We start from the raw sequence: 18,391 nt of genomic DNA, 5'->3' as shown, positions 1-18,391 counted from the left end.
CTCTCTCTATAGAAATAGTCTCAACCAGCCTCAAGACATTTTAAACTGAAATACATATTGGCAGAACACAAAGAAACCATATACTGTATGACGCTGTACATGAATTCTCAGTACTTCTGCACTGGATTTCTTTCTCTTGTTCTTTTTTTGAAGAAAACAATGTAACCCAGTGTAAATCTAGACAGCACTACTGTAAGATTCAACTAGAAATCCAAACACAAGGAGGTAGAAACCCAGCAAAGAACCGAAATCAAAGATATAAGTGTTTAATAGCAAGAGAAGGACATGAAAGGCTATGCATCTGGTTTTCAGCTTTTTCGGCACAGCTTCTCAAAATGGGAAATGGAGAGCACAAATGTAGACCACGTTCTCACTTCTAGTTGAGATAAACATTTACAAGCTAATCATTTTAAACAGGAAGACATAACATTAGGACCTGACCTTTAATTTCACTGAGCCTGTGAAACCAAACCACCACAGCTCTACTGCAATGCAGTTAAATATCCAGGAAGAGATGCATAGTATTCCCCTGCTTTGTTATTACAGGTGTACTTGATTTTATATTCAATGAGGAAGGTGCAATTTTATGGCTGTGTGGAAAAATCTTTAAAATGCTTGCGGGTAGATGTCTAATTATGCCATTCTGGTGTTGCAAAACATAACATGAAGATAAAGTATTGAAGAAATTGTCTACATGCCAATGAACAAGCATTTAGGTAAATAATACTAAACCATACATGCATAAATTTGGTGTCATTACACTGCTATTTCAGATGTGTACCCTTCTTTTGTTTGTTTAAAAGGGTGCAATTCTGATGCTTTATGATTAGCTTTCTAGCTGGAAGCTGATAGAACTTGAAAGATACTAACAAAAGATAGCAAAAGATTAATTTATAGAGAAAATTTGCACATTTTGAAAAGCCATAATCTACTTGTAGCTTCAAAGATGAAACATTTCTTGTTTGTATAACATTTCCCACATTTCCCATACAAAAACATATGTGGACTATTTTTTAATGCGAAAAACAAACATAGAAGACATTGCTTTTTGTTAATGAGCAAGTATACACTTATGGCACTTTCTTATAAAAAAAAAAAAGCTGGAAAGTGACAAGTTCGGACTTCTGTATCCCAACTTGAGACACCTCATCAGTGAAACTCCTAGGAAGAGCTGAATGCTTTGAAACCTTTGGAAGGCTCCCCAACACTGATGTTTCCAGAATTGCTAGTCATTTTTAAACCCTGGTTCACAATCTTTAAAGAAAAGTCTCCTAATACCCATGACAACCCAGGAGGGAATCTACTAATTACTTAGGGAAATAATATTGTAAGCATGTACTAAGGGCAAAATTCTTCCCCATCATGTAACTGACTTCTCATCATTAAGGCCCTTAAACAGAGCCTCTGATTTAGCTTACTTTTCCTTTCCATCGGGAGAGAACTGAGGATCTCTTCAAGAGCTGTATTTTACGCTTAGAACACAGCTAGTTCCACCACAGGTTGCCGAGAGTACCAAAGCTATGGAACTGGCAAGTGCAAAAGCATGGGATTTTTTTTTTTTTTAAGGAGTACTAAACACAAAGATGCCTTGGAAATACGAACTAACTATACTGAAAAAAAAAGTCATTTGCATTATTTAATAACCTGGTAAAATGCTAATGCTTTAATTACAAAAAATACTATTTATTAAAAAGCAAATACATTGTTTTCTGTGAGAAAAATATGCAGTCCTATGTGAGGTTCTAGAATTTTCAGATAGGCCAATTGTACAAAAAATGATTTTTACTGGATTTTTTTTTCCCATTCTCAGAATCACAGAATTTCTAGGTTGGAAGAGACCTCAAGATCATCGAGTCCAACCTCTGACCTAACGCTAACAGTCCCCACTAAACCATACCCCTAAGCTCTACATCTAAACGTCTTTTAAAGACTTCCAGGGATGGTGACTCCACCACTTCCCTGGGCAGCCTGTTCCAATGTCTAACAACCCTTTCGGTAAAGAAGTTAATCTAATTAGTAGTTAATTCTAGTACACTTTTAATGACATTTATTTTTCCTCAATAAAATGTGCAAAACAAAGATTGCCTGTAACTTTAGCAAGTATCCTGGACACTGAGTCTGGAATTGCAGTCCACAGCAGTCACACACTGGACTGAGATCTCGGATCCTATAACATACACTAACTTCACAAAAATGAAAATAATGTTTCTCTCTCATTACATAAATGGCAAATAGACTTATTGCATGTGATTTCTCAGTGCATTGCAGGCAGCAAAAAACACCCAGGAATGGTATTTTAGATTTCTACTGCTCTCCAACTGAAAACGTCCATGTGCTCAACAAACACTAACACTGAGATCTTCCACAAACTAGTAGTGTAGCATGATGGTGAAACCACAGTACAGAGAGATGAGTGGCCACACAATGCTGTGCAGGAAGTCTGTAGCATCGCTGGGAGCTCAGCCTTTGCCACCCCAGCCCAAGCCCATTGCTTTAACCTCAGAATCAGTTTCCCTGTTTGGAGAAGAGCACAGGACGTGTGACAGAGAAGTCTTTTACCTCACTACTTATGAGGACAACTGTTCAAAATCTTACAGAGAGAAAAACACGTCCAGCTGTTACCAGGTTTGGTTATCCATCTAACACTTGACAAGCTATCTGAGGAATAGGTATTTTTTTTTTTAGAGTACCTGGACTGCACCTCATTCAAAGCTGGGGTTCAGGTTGCTAACTACTAATATAACTCTGTTTTACATGATTCTATGCAGACACAGGATTTATGTGAAGGTTTTTGCTAACTTTCAGGTGAGTCTCAAGTGAGGATAACTGAAATTACCTAGCTTGCTATATCACTGAATGGTTAGGCTTGGGTTGGAAGGAAACCCTATAGTCCAATTGTATGAATATTTGAAAACAGGGTATTTCTTTGGCCCAGGCCTATTAAGGGACAAAAAAAAAAAGGATCCAAATTTAAAGCAACACTTGCACGCTGGAAATCCATACCTAAGCATTATTACAGCACATATAGTAGCATTTATTTTTTTATTAGAAATTCAGGAAAAAGCAGGAAAAATATGACTCTGAGAAAAACACAAGTCACTGAACTTGCCTTACTCCAGTAAGAATGGTTGGCATTTCTAGGCTCAGTAAATTCTGATTTTATTCTTGTTTTATTAAATACTGTCCTTGGTTAAAAGTTTTTGTTTGTTTTTCCTGTAAGGGATTCATCTTCAATTTATATGCAGATGAAAAGCATCTAGCTTGAGATAAGTTAGTATTATGAACAGGACCCAGAGATATTAAAAAAAATAAAAGGTGCATATGTGGGGTCCATTTTGTGCAGAAAGAATAGCACAGCCCATTCGCAGTTTAACAAAACACTAGGATCTTTTCTCCAATGTCTAAAGCTAGAGGTACTTCTTTTTTGTTCTAGGACTGCTTTTGGGTTATAAATATTATGTGCTGTTTTTTTTCTGAAAATTAATTGCTATGGATCCAGGCCAGTGTGGTCAGGTGAAAAGCAGCATGGTGCAAGACTGAGTAATGAGAATTTCAGTGAAGCCTCAAAACACTTTAATAAAGGCAACATCTTAAAAAACATGTACATACATAATGTATATACATTTTAGATAGTTCTATATTTCTGGTAATAACTGTGGTTATTACTAGGAGAACAGTAATTTGTCCAAACCAAACCATAAATAATTAAGGCCAGGATTTGGAAATCGGATCTGTGTGGGTGGATTTTTGCACCCCTGCGGATTCAATGGCAGGATCAAAGATTAGGAAAGCCAGAAATAAATTCATAATCTGAATATTGCTGAAGTAAAGCACCTGGCATTTCCAGTACAGGGAAGGGTCTGTTTTCACTGACACCCTCCCACTCAAATGCCTGACTAACAGAACACATTCAAAGCAGCAAAATATCGTATTATTTTCCCACCCTTCCCAAAGTAGCCAGTTTCTACTACATCCAGTTCTTTGAGTTATGAGTTTGAGCTAAGGGAATGACAAAGCTGGCATCTTGAGCTTCATTTTTCCTTACTACTCCAATTAAAACTAGTTTAACTTAAACCCCCCCCCCCCCCCAAGCTATGTATCAAGCACTGATTTGATCTCTTTCTCCTTTCCAAGAGGTAAAGTGTTTATTGTAATTTCAGCTGTTCTGAAAGTAATCAGAGAATAACTACACCTATTACTAGCAATGACAGCACAGAAAAGAAGCAGATCTGCTGGCTCCTACTAAGGAAATTGTTGACAGCTGTCACTCAAGAAGTCACATGATGCTGACAACCAGGCAGTAACTGCTCACAAACAACCACTTTTGGTCAAAAGTGCTGAGAATGCTGTGACAAATCAGGTTCAAGCATCTGAGCAGATTCACTCTGTGTACCTGAGTTCTTCACAGGAGAGACAAGGAGAGATTACAGCTCTGTGTGATCACTGTGGTATGTTCCTGAGAACTTGGGACAATTGGGTATTACCTGATTGTGTCATACCTATCAGCTTTTAACCCTGGTGATCAGGATAAATTGTGGACCCTGTTCCCCCACAAATCCTAAAATTGCTTTTCCTCCTCTAGAAAACTGAAATAATTTATTTTATTTTTGTCATGTCTTGGTCACAAATTGTTTTTTCCTCTTGCTCAGTATATCGGGAAGGTAACTAGAAAGGTTTATGTCCAGCAAGCATCCACTCAGTCCCTTTCAATTCAAACGTGTCTCTGAAATACGCTAACAGTCTCTGGAACAGAAAAAGGATATGATCTGCAGCTCAGTCTCACTAAAAATTAGGTTGACTGATAGCAGAAACTTAAAAGATAAATTGTGACGATGACTGCAACTCATCAGCCTAGGTGATGTCCCCCATTGCCTTGATTTCTGGGAAAAATCCAAAGCTGATCAACAATTCAGCTAATTTCCATGGAAACAGGATTTCAACTTATGAATCAAAATTGCATGAGTACCAAAAATGCCAAACAGAGATTATAAAAATATTTTTCCACAGTGAGATTCTCACAATAAAAAGCTAATAGTTAAGCAGAATAGGAATAATAAATTCACAAGGGACTCGTTTTTCATTATCCACACTATCTTTCCATTTTGTATAGTGCATATCTACCGTGTATCCACACAGTTATATTTGAACATTTCATTAGATGCCCTAAGTATCAACACATTCTCATTTTTTTGTTTGTTTTTTAATATCCTTAACTTATTAAAGAGCAGAATGTGCCTATATTTGAAAAAGACTTGCCAATGGTTAAATTTAGTTCAGTACCTCACCCCACCTCAAGATGTGGACATAAAACTCTGGTGTTTTAGAGAAATAGTTATATACATTTTTACAGTGTTTCCCAGTAAAAACATTATCAATAGCATTCTCTGTTTAAAAATTATCGCTTCTCTTGAATACCCACAAATAACACACGATTATTCCTCTGGAACACATTCGTAGTATCTGATTTCCCTTAGCAAACAGGACTTACTATCATACTTTTGTCTTAGTAGTAACTGAGGTTCTTGCAATAAATACTTGCAGTAATATTTAACATTGGCAGAGACAAAACTGAGTAAGAATTAGATTATTTCATAAATTGTAAGTATTTTACTGAGGGAGGTTTTACAGTCCCCTTTCACTTTACATCTATTTCTTATGATCTGTGCAATAAAATTAAATCTGCAAATATCCACTTCAGCTCCAAAGATACACAAGAGCATGTGGTATTCTGCATAATACCGAAACTGATTAATTTGTTAACAGCGTACTGTCTATGAAGAACTTTTTCAGAGCACATACATTTGGAGAAATTGTACCACCTCTGGAAAACTCTGTAGAGTTATGTACATGACAGAACTCATATTTTAAATCTGTGGAAAAAAGATTTGAAACTTTGTTTTGCAGGTTGTGATATAAACTGATTTCTTTACATATCAAGTAATATCAAATAGCTTCTAGAAATGTGCAGGCTGATGAATGAATTCAATAGCTTTAACTGAAAGTAATGGAAGCCCTTCCATCCCATTCAATGAAAATTTTATCCGGCACACGGTGGTTTGTTTATTCTTCCAAATATCTTTATTATTTGGTCAGAGCTTTAAGTTGTCTATTTTTCCATTAACTTTCCAGTTTTATGCACAACTTTCTTTTTGAAAATACCACATGTACTGTAGATATATAATGAAACCTAGCAGAATACTTCAGAAACGTGTATTTGTTCTGCTATGGTTTATTTATTCTTTCTACATATTCCTTGGTTAAAAAAAACTTCAAAGCACTACCCAAAATCAAACTCCAGTATTACATACAACTCTTTAAACTCAAGGAATCAGGGTTTCCTAAAGATAGCTTCTAATGAAGCTCAGGGTGATTTTTTTTTTTTAATTATATTTTTTTTAAACAACATCTCTATTGATGCAATTATATTTAATCACTGTCAACAGTCAGGGGTTTTAGCAGCTAGATGAAGTATACTGTATTAGCTTAATAGCTATGCCTTTCTCAGACTTTTTAAAACTTGTTTTTCTTTCCTATTAGAGCAGAGAGAGAGCTCTGGGGCTGAAAACTTCCAGTGATCCTTTCATAGACTGAGGTGGTTTAATTGTGTCTGCTCACCTAAGAAGTCAATTCCAATTCTCACTGCTCAAGAAAGAGAGCAAACAAAAGCTACATTACCCTTCTACATTAGCCAGAAGCACATTCTCAGAAAGATAACTTGACAGAAAACATTAGATGCTGTACCAAAAATTCACAGGCACTAAATAAAGTCATCATGGAAATTTGAGACATAGCTGTTCAAAATTTTAAGGAAAAGAAAGCACGTGCATTTAGAGCTAAACTGGATGAATCTATCACTTGACTCAATACCCCAAAGAAAATGTGGCACACAGTATATTAAGCTAATAAAAAACAAACAAATGTACAGCTAATAAGTCTGGAAATTCAAACCTTAAGTTCCTCATTATAAAAGCCACAAGTGACTTTCTAAGCAGAACTATTCAAACCACTATGCTGTGCCCCTTGAGACAATCATTTTTCCTTCTCATCTTCTTTGCTCCTTTTGTACTGAGGTATAAAAGTTTAGTTGTCTGGGGCCCAACTATTTTCAGGCAGCTTTGAGCCGTCACCAGTCTAGGAACTGAGATGACCATATGTGATGAAAGGACAAGGTTAACTCACAATTTCTGGTTGTTGTTGGCATTTCATGTACCACATGATGAATAACAACATGAGAGGCATCTATTCTTCCAAGATATAATTGGCTTTTCTTTAGAGAACGGCATGCAGAAACACAGCAAATGGGGGTAACATTCGGGTCATGCTCAAACAGATTGAACTTCCTGGTGCCTCTTTCAAACGCTATCTTCCTACTTGTCCTCTCCAAGCTGTAGGCAGGTCACCACAACTTCCCTTCTGACAGCTGCTGTTGTGACTTTCAAGCAAGCGTTTGGTTACTAGCCAGGCCAGAGGCTGCTAACCAAAAGACACCTACAAGCTGGCTTTTACCACCAGCCCACCTTGACCAGTTTGATTTCATACTCCTTCATACATGCCGAACTCTGAAACTATCATCCGTATCCCACTGAAATGCCTGTTGGCTTTGCTCTTGACCTCCTTGTCTTTGACTGAGGGTGGAAGAGCCCATGAGGTGTCAGCCATACATGCACCACAGTCCTGCTGCTCACTGCTAAGCTACACACTTGTGAATCCATTCCCACAAACCTTTCCCATACCATTCACTGCCTTCATTTCCCCACTGCCTCACCGTGTCATGGTGGTACTTGTAGTGTCCTCTGCTCCTCAGCACAGCTCAGCACAGAGGAGCAGAGTGCTGTGACTTGCAGCAGCGCTGCAAGCTCCATGCTCATACTGCTTTCGAGTGGCTGCTGATCAAGTAACACTGCGCAAATGCAGTTACTGCAATCAGTAGCTGAAAAAATGAGGCAGCTTGCCCTTTCTGCAGTGGACATGTGTGACAAGATGCTGAATTTACTTACATCTTGCTTTAGATATTCTCCCATATCTTGGCTATCTCTCCATAACTGCATGTGCAGCTGCTTTTTCACAGAAAAGGCTGCATGCAGCACTAAGGCCTGAGTAGGGATGGTTTCCACATTCCTTCCACTATCCGTTCATAAGACAGTACCTGTGCACTGTCACAGTGGCATCTTCCATGCGCCTATCTCTGTCATGTCTCCTGCTTTCACTTTGAGTGTATGTAGCGGATTGCAGGAGTGGCTGTCACTGTTTTACTCCCTTCCCTGGACAGTTAAGCTGCTCTTGTTTTTTGATTCATTCTGCTAGGATTAGATGTCTTTTTCTCTGTAATTCCTTCCATAAACTGGAATCACGTGTCCCACAAATAATCCTGTCTCTAATTAGGAGATCTTTTATGTCTCTAAAGTTACATGTGGATGCCAGAATTCTCAGCTCCATGATGCAAATATCTATCCTTTCCTCCGCTTCAGACTTTTGGGATTTAGAGAAAAGTATCCTGCTGCTACCTTGCTATATATTTTCCCCAAATATTTTTCTCAGCTGTTCCAGAGTTCCTGTATTCACTCCCAGTGATTTTACTTTACTCCTTCGTTTTATCCTATGGAAATATATATATATATATATATATATATATAAAAAAAAAACAAACAAACAAACAAACCTGCATTTTCCACTTTTATTCCCATTGTTGGTGTCATGTAACAGCCACAGTTCTCCCATATATGTATGAAGTTCTCTTGGTCTGAAAGTTTAGTGTTCCCAATGGTCCAGTTCCTTGCAGGGGATTCATTAGCCCACTTTTAGGTGCTGTTAATCAGATGTTTCTTCTCTGTGGGTCTTTCGTAGCTTGCCTGATGCTAACCATCCTTCTGTGCACAGCATGGTAGGTAAATAACATGAGGACTCCATATCTTTGCAGCCTCTCTCTAAAACAGATATTTTGAGAGCTTTAATACATACAATACATAGGTATATCAGTCAGGTGCAATGAGAATAAAATTTCCATGTTTTCTAACTGGCAAACTGTGCTCCTCTTTCCAAGTTCCAGTTGAGTTGCCACAGCCACAGTGGCAGGAGATTGTCTTGACAAGCTTGGCAATAACCTCCAAATCTTCTGAAGTCTCCCTCACCTCCCTCCTAAGTAAAACATTAGAAGTCTACGAAAAGAAACAATGACCACATTTAAGGAAACTTCAATATTGTCTAGTGGAGAGTGTCCTTAGAAAATGTGACAGTCAGTCCCAATTGCAGGTAAACATTCTTTCTTGAAAATTTCTGGAAGCATTGCTTAAGCCTAACAAATCACCCAGCAATGATTTTTCTTTCTGCAGCACAGCTCCTCAACTCTGCAGCAAACAACCTATCTCCCCATTAATTTGTGCCTCTAAGAGCATTTGAGCTCCATAAGCAGAAGCAAAATTATGTTTCAATCAAGTATATAATTTCTGAAAAACAGTAAGAAGCTCTACTCAGAGAAGATGGTAAAACCCATAAGGAAGAAGGTTCCCCTTTGGTGCCTCCCTACTGGGAGGAGTCGCTCCACAGGTGCCAAGCACCTCATCTCCTCCAGCTGAGGGTGCACCTGTCAGGCACAGCCTCACATCACTCTTGGGCTCTGGTTTCAGATGTGGAGGTGGCCATTACCATTCCCATGACACCCAGCACATCAAAATGTACTACACTTAACCCCCAGAAGGCTTGACACAGTATAGCAAATACAACATTCTTAGGTCAGTAAACATGCTATGTTTCAAAGAAGAAAAAACACCGATTAATGTTCTTTAGAGCGTAAGTTGAAATATTGAAAACAAAGATGTGAGAATGGATATTGTTTTGAGAGGCTACTGTATGCTTAATTTGACTTAGCCACTGAGAAAATCAAGCCAAAACAAGAAAAAGCTCACATCTAACTTGTCTTTTCTGAGGAGAACAAAGGTGTTGGATTCAATCCTCCAGTGTCTCTCCTACACAAGTTACAGCAAATTTTAAGGGCTAAGATTTGAGATTGATGCAGGCCTTTCATTTTGCAAATGCAATTTGAAGGCTCAAAATAATTGTTGCTAAAAATATGATAATAGAAGGGTTCCGGTCTTGCACTATCATGAACTGCAGGCTCATTTGTTTGAAGGATTAAAATTGCATTGATGAGATGGGATCAAAGACGAATGAAAAATCAGACATTTCCTTTAGAGGGGAAAAATTTTAGGAAGGTCTTGCTTTTTCAAGCAGTCCCTACTTCCGTTTAAAGGCAGAGAGAGCTTGTAGTCAGATTTGTTTTATTATTAAAAGAACAACAAAAGAAGTGGGCACATGAAAACTCCAGTGTCAGAAGACACTTGAAAAAAAAAAAAAACAAAACACAAATACAGTAGTTCTTATTACCAAGTAGAATGTGTGACCAGTGTTCTTTGTTTTAGAAATTAGCTGCAACACAGCCAACAGAATGGCATTAGTAATGGCTCAACTGTTTACCATCTCCAGGCAGTATACTTCCTGCAAAACTTCAGAGGCACCACCATTTTTTGTTCCTTGCCAACATACACACTTGTCATGATTATTGAGATGCCAACCATTTCATGACAGAATCCAAACAGCAAGAATTTTAAATCCAGTGGATACTCAGAGCAACTTATGTCAGTTCCAGTGCCTCATTCTAGAGTCCTAGAAAAAATTGTTGCAATTAACTCTAATATAAATGTAAAATTATTTATAAATAAAATAATGAAATATTAATCATTTTTTATTGTGGCCAGTTTACGGAATCTGATCTTTGTAGACACATAATTTCATTGCCCAACAATGCCCACCTCCAGAGAACTGAAATCAGAAAAGAGCAGAAAAGCCAGATAATTCCTTGATCCTGGGTTGTAAAAAATCAGATTTATAGATGTACCTTCTGATTATGTCAACCATTTTAGCAGATCACTTCCGATTTGCGAAGCTTGTCCACAAATGGCATTAATTTCATTTCTAGCTGCTAAACCATACATAAAAATGGGAAAAGAACACACTGCACTTTCTTTACATTCTTTGATCTACATGTATAATCAGTATTTGTAGTCAGAGCAGTAGTGCTGCATGAACCTATGAATTTAGAGCACTCTGTGCACCATGTAAATGTGGAACTGCCTTCAGAAATAACATGCCCTTAAATTTACTTTCCAGCAATGTCATGCAATCTGGAGCCTTCACTTAGCAAGACCAGCTCTCAACCATTAAAATCAAAACAAATTCATTAAAAATATACACAAAACATATCCTGAAAATCATGTCTAGATCTAATCAAAGAAAACCAGATACCACCTGCAAAAAGGCTCCAGTATCTTCAACATAACCACCCTCTCTTAGTATCCTATCAATCTCAATTGCTGCAGTCCCCCATAAGCCACATCAGGCTGGAACCGTCTAGCATCTTCAAAAATGAGACAGCAGAATGATAATGACCTCAATATAGTTAGAGCCCTGCCCAGCATCTAAAGCTGGTTTCTTAAAGGCATATTTAAACTGTCCCTCTTTCTCAAGCCAGCTGAAGACAGCTTACTTTTGATCTTATCAAAGCTTGAAAGTAAAGGAAAAAATAAAGGCTAGCTTCTGGGTGGTTCTTATGACACAGATTATCTGAAGTTAAGTGTCAGTGCTAGGCACTGATTGGTAAATGAGAACAAAGATAAAGTTCCTAGTAAACCATCTACAACTGCTTTTTGAGGTAGGTGGCAAAAAATCACCTACCTCACCTCATTCCATACACAAATTACATCTAGTGCTTCAAATATAACTATACAAACGTTTGATTTTTATCTACCTCAGGTTCCTCTTTAGGTTGATATGTAGTTTCCAATTACGGGAATTCATATATGCTAATCATTGTTTAATAATTCTGACTCATTAATTACTAATATAAACAAATTCTTGGAAGTACTCAAATAATATTTTCAGTCTCTGAGTACTGTTTGATAATTTATAAAAAGATAAGGTTTATGGAAAATGAAAGAAGGAATATGACTTATACCAAAATACTTCAAAGCAAACTGCCTTTCTTCTTTTCTTCTGGTTATATAGTGAATTTAATTACCTTTTTACTTTACATCTTGCAAGCTCCTTTTGTTCCTTGAATCTTCAAAATAAATCTCTTATTTTAAAAGTTAACTATAGCTCAACCACTTTTTCTTAAGGGTCCTCTTCCACTGGCACAATGTACAGAAAAAGTAGCTATATATTGGAGAGCACTGCTGCATTTATTTCAGTCAGCCTTTCCCTTCTCCTGGTTTGAGTATTTAAGAACATTGTGGTCCCTCAGTAAAAAACATGAGAAATTAGAGTAAACAAACTTAAACTGAATCTGTGTTTGCATCTGTTTTCAAAATGCCTCATTTCTCACTTTGCAACAGGTGAGATAAGACTGGACTTACTGACTTCACTTTCTATTTTTACGTGGAGCAATGCAGTATCAGCAGTACTGCTGACAGAGTCAACTGCACCCATCCAGAAAACCTGAAGTGTGGAGAACAGTTTCTCCTCCCCTGAGAGTATCCAGCAGGTGTGTCTGAAGAAAGTTCATTGCGCATTAAAAGACCCTTGAGCTATGTTACAAAAAAAATAAAAATAAAAAATAATCAACAGAACCAACAGAATGAGAAAGTAACAAGAGTATTGATTGTCAGACAGTTAACCAAAGATACAGTAGTTAGTTTTCAGGAAGAAACTAGATTATTACTAAGAAAGTTGTGATACAAAATAACCACAAAGAGAGAGAGCGTTACTCTACTGCTCAACAACTTAGCATCTGTTGTAGTAATTGCAGATGGTTTGCTGGTAAATTTATTTTAATTATTCGTGGCAGCATCACTGGGCTTTACTTCCTTTTAGCATTAGGTACATTTCTTCCTCAGAGAATGAACCTTGATCTGCAGACACTAACAAAACTTCATGCCATTAGAGTTCTTGTAATAGATCACTTCATTTTAAACATATAAGGATCAAGTTTTAAAAGACTGCAGTCTAGTCTCTGATACTCCAATTTATTCTGAGGTTTATTTCTGAAGAGATGCATATATTACTAGACTTATATACACCACAGGTGTTGGTAATACCTATTTTTTAATAAGAACAATGAACCTCTTAATTGGACTGTTTTTCCTGTTTTTTTTTTTTTTTTTTTTTTATAATAATACTCTTATGGTGAGCTATTTATATATTAAATTCAGTGTAAAATATAGGTGGACACAAATCTCAGCTGTTTAACATCATTGGCACGTAATTCAGGATATCAGTTTGATGATTTCTCTGTCTATAACATTTCATCAACAGAAGTCACTAATCTGTCCAAATATTTCCAAGCCTTGAAACTCAACCCCACAGTGCCTTTCAAGTATAGATCCAAGCCACAAAAATCATCCCTAGGTTTTGCAGAGACACATGATCCTCACAGCCAACAAACACATGCTGTTTAGGGCCAAGCAGTGGTAGAATCGAATCAGACTCAAATGGCCCTTAGAGAAACGGCATTGCTAGCAACCTTCTTTCTCGCACACCAGTGACGATCCAGGACAATCTACCAACCTCTGTGTCAGTACTGACGCAAAAGATGCACAACCCATTACGGTACAAGGCCTGTTACATATAGGGTTTTGTCCTCAGACACAGTGAATCTAAACCATTATATATTTATACACACATAAGCATGCACACATATGTATTCACCTACCTATATCTCCTGTACTAAACAAAGTGCATCAAGATTCCTGTTCACCTCCAGTTTTATTCTGTTCTTGATTTAATCTATAGTTGGACCATACAGGCAACAATCAGTGCAACAAATTCATAAGCAAAAGAGAAATTCACACCACACTTTTCTAAAAAATCAGACACTGTGTAATGGTTATATAAGTCTTTTAATATAATGTGTTTTTATATAAGCACATTTTCCTTAATATCTCTGGTGGTCTGGGGAGTGCCCAGAATGTAGTACTGGTGTACAGCTATCATTTTTATCAACAGCATTCGGAATAATAACAAAAATGCAAGCATGCTTTTCCTTCATTGCAGGCATACGGATGATAGGGGGTAGAGGATAATCAGATTACAAGAAAGGATCCTCACACTATTGATTCTCCCACAAACACTTATTACCAACTGCAATGTTTTCTACCACAAATATTCCCTTTGATGTCAGCAAGAAAGATGAGATGCAAAGGCTGCAGGAATGTGTATGCCCACTACTGTCTTAATTATAAGCTTGTCTGACTAAAAACAAATGAAAAATAAATTGTTTGTATGCCCTAGCCAAACTCCTAAAGTTATAAAGTGATCATTCCATTATTTGTTATACTACCATGAATGTAAATGCCTGCAGTACTATCCTTTGGAAAATATTTTGCATGTGACATACTGCAGTCACATAGAAGGTATCCTGATGACACCTCAAACTGATATCGCAATAAGCAAATAAACCAGAAGAATTATCATAGGATTCTATGATAATTTAATTCACCAAATGTAAGATAATGGATATTATCACTGACCACAAAACAAAAGCACTAAGAATGAGACTGATGTTAACTGCATGAAATGCAAAAATTTCAGCTATTTCTCAGGAGCTAAGCAAGCCAAAATTTACAGCATTATTTAGAGATTCATGCTCTCCATGCTTCCACTAAAAGTTGTATTTTGTAGTTCAGTATTTCTGTACTTTGAAATATACCATAAAAATAGAGAAAACACAAATGTATATTTTCATTTTTGAATAGCAAATAAAACACTTTTTCAAATATATATATGTAATCCTGGTAATAAACTTGGATTTATTGTTACTTCTGCTTTCATCATATGAAGAAACACCACATGAAAATTTTCTTACATGGAATTGCTCTGTAAGACATTTCAGTACAAAGGTCCATCTACAAACAGTATCTTCTTCTCTGCCCTAAATTATACCTTCACACTTCATATCAGCCTCTACTTTGCAACTAAGTTGTTTTGTTTTGTTTATAATCTTACCCCAAGTTGCACAATAATTTTCTGGGAGTCCTGCAGATGATGCAATAGGAAACTTCTCTTGAGATACTTTCTTCCTGCATGTTGAAAGATGATTCTGATGAGGAAGAGCTTTTTCAGTTCGGAACTGTAGTTCTGCTGCTGTAGATTTCACACAGACAGGGGAGCTACATCCAGGCACTGAAAAAATAAAATAAAATTTCACCATGCATAAACATGGAAATATGTATCAACTGAATCAGCAAACGTCTATAATGGTTTTCCTCTTCCTGCTTTTGTGTTATCCATAAAAAGGATACTTGTGCACTGCATTTATATCTCAAATATATTAAGAGGCAAGTACAAAAGTGCAAATCTAAGAATGAAAGTTTTACAGAAACACCCATTTTTAAAAATTGGAGTGTAGGCAGGGAAGCACAAGATGTTCTCCAGTGCACACATTTGAACTGTGCAAGGGCAGAAATTCTCACACAGCTCCCTGTACAAAGATTTTATTCTTTTTGTGTCCTTTTTATCACCACACTGCCAGATATTTCTCTGTCTTAATCCATTAGCTTTGTGATCGCACTGCACAGAATGACAGCCTTTGTCAGAAGGCTGCCCTAAACCACTGAAGAAAATGCAACAGATCAATCAGTGTGCACATATATTTCAGACTGCTCTCTATACAGTGAGGCAAACTGTAAAAGAAAAGAAGTTATCTGCATTTTAAAGTAGGACAGCAGAATTGTTTTGAACTGTACGCCCCACGCATTTCATCGACATGAAAAGGATAGACACCTGCTTTTTGACTTACAAGTCACGTAGTCTGAGAAATAACCGAGTCAATCTGATCTGATGAATTGTCCAGCATAGAAGTAACACAACCATTTCTCGGACATGCCATGGATTATTTCTTATAGGGCTGTTTTCCAGCACGGAGAGTGGCTGTGTTTCAGACAGTGCCAGTACCTCGCTCGGTAACTGTGCAGTCTGTAAATTCAGACTGGAAATACTCTGAGGATGCAGCGTTCAGGATGGAATCATCATCACAGGCTTGAATCTAGCTCCAGATAAGACTAATTAACAGCTGAAGAATGATCGTGCTTTTTAACAAGAGAACGGCCTCCTCCACGAGGCTGCTATCTAGGTAAAAATCCAAAATCCATTCTGCAGTTTGCCAGAGAAGGGCCAAGCCTGACGTGCCGTGGAAGACTCGTCCCCATCTGCAGTGTGTTTGTGGAAATTCATCATTTCAGATGATTCAAACCTTGCAGAGAAAGGAATTCCTGTCACACTGCTCACACAGATGCATGTGGACAACTGAGGGATCCACATATATTTGATAAAATTAAATGCATTCTTATATTTAAATTATATGTTTAAAATATAAAATATTAAAATTAATGGTACCTACACATAATACAGAAACATGTAACTTTCTATAGAACCATACTTTTCTATAGAAACTAGATGCTGCTATTCTTGGCATGCAATTTATATAGTGGCAGGGTGACTAATTTCAATTCATATTTCCAAATTTGTGTCCCTAAGTATTACTGTATACCTTAACTACCGTGCCAAGAAGATGAGCACATAACAGCAGCTACCATTTTAGAACTTTAGACATAGTTCACGATTTGAAAAAATCCTCGTTAGATGAATATTTGCGTTACAAAAGTTTCAACTAAACAGAAAAGCATCAGACACTTGATCTCATAAGTGTTGCTTAATTTTATAATGAAATAAATTTCGTGGTACTTGGTATTGTTCTTAAAGACCTGTCTCCTGCAGTTATGCAATTACAAAACATGGCAATTTTTAAGGCTAAATATATCTCTAACCCTCACTGTTATGGATACATGCTTAAACCGTGCATCTCAGCCACTCAAAAACCACCCAGCAAATTAAAGAAATGTTAACGTCTTAGTTTAAATGCTGTATGTTGTGATTTTTGAATCCAGGATACTGACCTGAAATCAGTAAAGCTACATCGTTAACCCAGAAACCTAATATGAAGACCAAGACGAGGCCAGGCAATAGTGCCAGCTCCTGTTAGTGCTGCCAGCAGATGGTCAGCAAAAATACCCATATAGCTTAGGCACGCAGGGCGAGAACAGCATCTTCATCTTGCAGCCACCAACCCTTTCTTGGCTACAACAATCACATGGACCTGCATGTGAGAGGCCCAGCAATGCCCCAATAGGCCTCCTGTCACTCCTTAGCTTGCTCAACTAGAGCCCACCTGAGGTCCCTCCATGCCTGAAGGATCCTGTCATTTTTGTGTTGCTCATTACCACTGCCTACCTGGCATCTTTTCTGGAGTTAACCTCTACTGAGGAGATTTCAATCCCTCTATTCACTCCTTAGAGCTCCTGCACTGACACTCCAAATGAGAGTCTTATCTGACACCGCTGCATTTTTTCTGCGAGAACTATTCTTTCAGGCACTCGAATCTCAAATTTTTTCAGCAAATGCTCTGAAATCCATGAGTTGATTCTGAACTGTAATTGTTACTATCTAACGAGTAATCCTACAGCATCAAGATGCAAAACAGAGAAGGAACAAAATACCTGTAAAATTTTTTGCCTCATCACAATTCAACTTAATTCTGGTCATTTTTCCCTATCTTTTCAAGGAATACTACCCCATACAAGCATTTCCTGTGGAAGTCAAATCAGCTGCTAAAACTACTGGTTTAAATGTAGTACCATTATTTTTTCCTGCCCGCATTCTACATTTTCAGCTCCCAGAGCACACTGCTTTGCAGGCAGGCAGGCAGCTTCCACAGAAAAATACACAACAGAAAAATACAGCACGTGAACAGCGAGACCTATTAAATAGATCGCTACACAAGTACCTGTTTGCACGACTATTGTAATACAGAGACTGAAAATGCAAATATGACATGCAAATATGACAATATACAAACAAGCTGGGAACAAAGACTGTTGAGCTGCAACCACCTGACATTCGAAAATGCTCTGGTTTGGTTCTTACCTAAAGATCTGGGTAGATCTTGATTTATAGCTTATTATTTAAGTCTAAACATAGTGCAGAGTGGAACTCAAAAAAAAAAAAAAGTCAGAATACCCAACTCGTACTACAAAATACAAAATCCAAGCAGGCCACTCCAAAGTATTTCTAAACACAGTAAGCTTAAACCTGCTGTACTTTTATGAGAAGACACCTTCCTAACACAAATGATTTTCATCAGTTCCTGGAGTGCTTTTGTTTTGTTTCTTTTTCTTTGTCTATCTGTGTCCCAGATTCATTTTGCTAATGTGTATATTTTTCCCTAAGAAAAAAATCAAGTGGACAAAACAGGTTTCTACCTTTGGCACCAAGGTAGAAGCAAGCTCCATAAACTATTAAGAAGTCCCAAACAAGTCTCCCAAGGCTCACTTAGAAAAAAAAAAAT

General features: G+C 37.4%; 1 long non-coding RNA gene across 3 annotated transcripts in view; it reads right to left on the bottom strand.

The window, feature by feature from the left end:
• Positions 1-18,391, bottom strand: part of LOC309874141 — a 47,516-nt gene that overhangs the window by 12,620 nt on the left and 16,505 nt on the right. For 2 of the 3 annotated variants that reach the window (XR_014316782.1, XR_014316784.1), the window contains 3 exons: positions 14,995-15,171; positions 13,703-13,776; positions 8,660-8,924 (listed from right to left, as the gene is read on the bottom strand). This is a non-coding gene — a long non-coding RNA (uncharacterized lncRNA). The remainder of the gene's footprint in view (positions 1-8,659; positions 8,925-13,702; positions 13,777-14,994; positions 15,172-18,391) is intronic. The other variant, XR_014316783.1, reaches the window with a different exon arrangement.

This window comes from Aythya marila (genome assembly GCF_965140915.1).
Source record: "Aythya marila genome assembly, chromosome: 1".
In the NCBI taxonomy this organism is placed as follows: Eukaryota; Metazoa; Chordata; class Aves; order Anseriformes; family Anatidae; genus Aythya; species Aythya marila.
The sequence above is the reverse complement of the archived record's forward strand: the minus strand, read 5'-3'. Positions and strand labels throughout refer to the sequence as shown.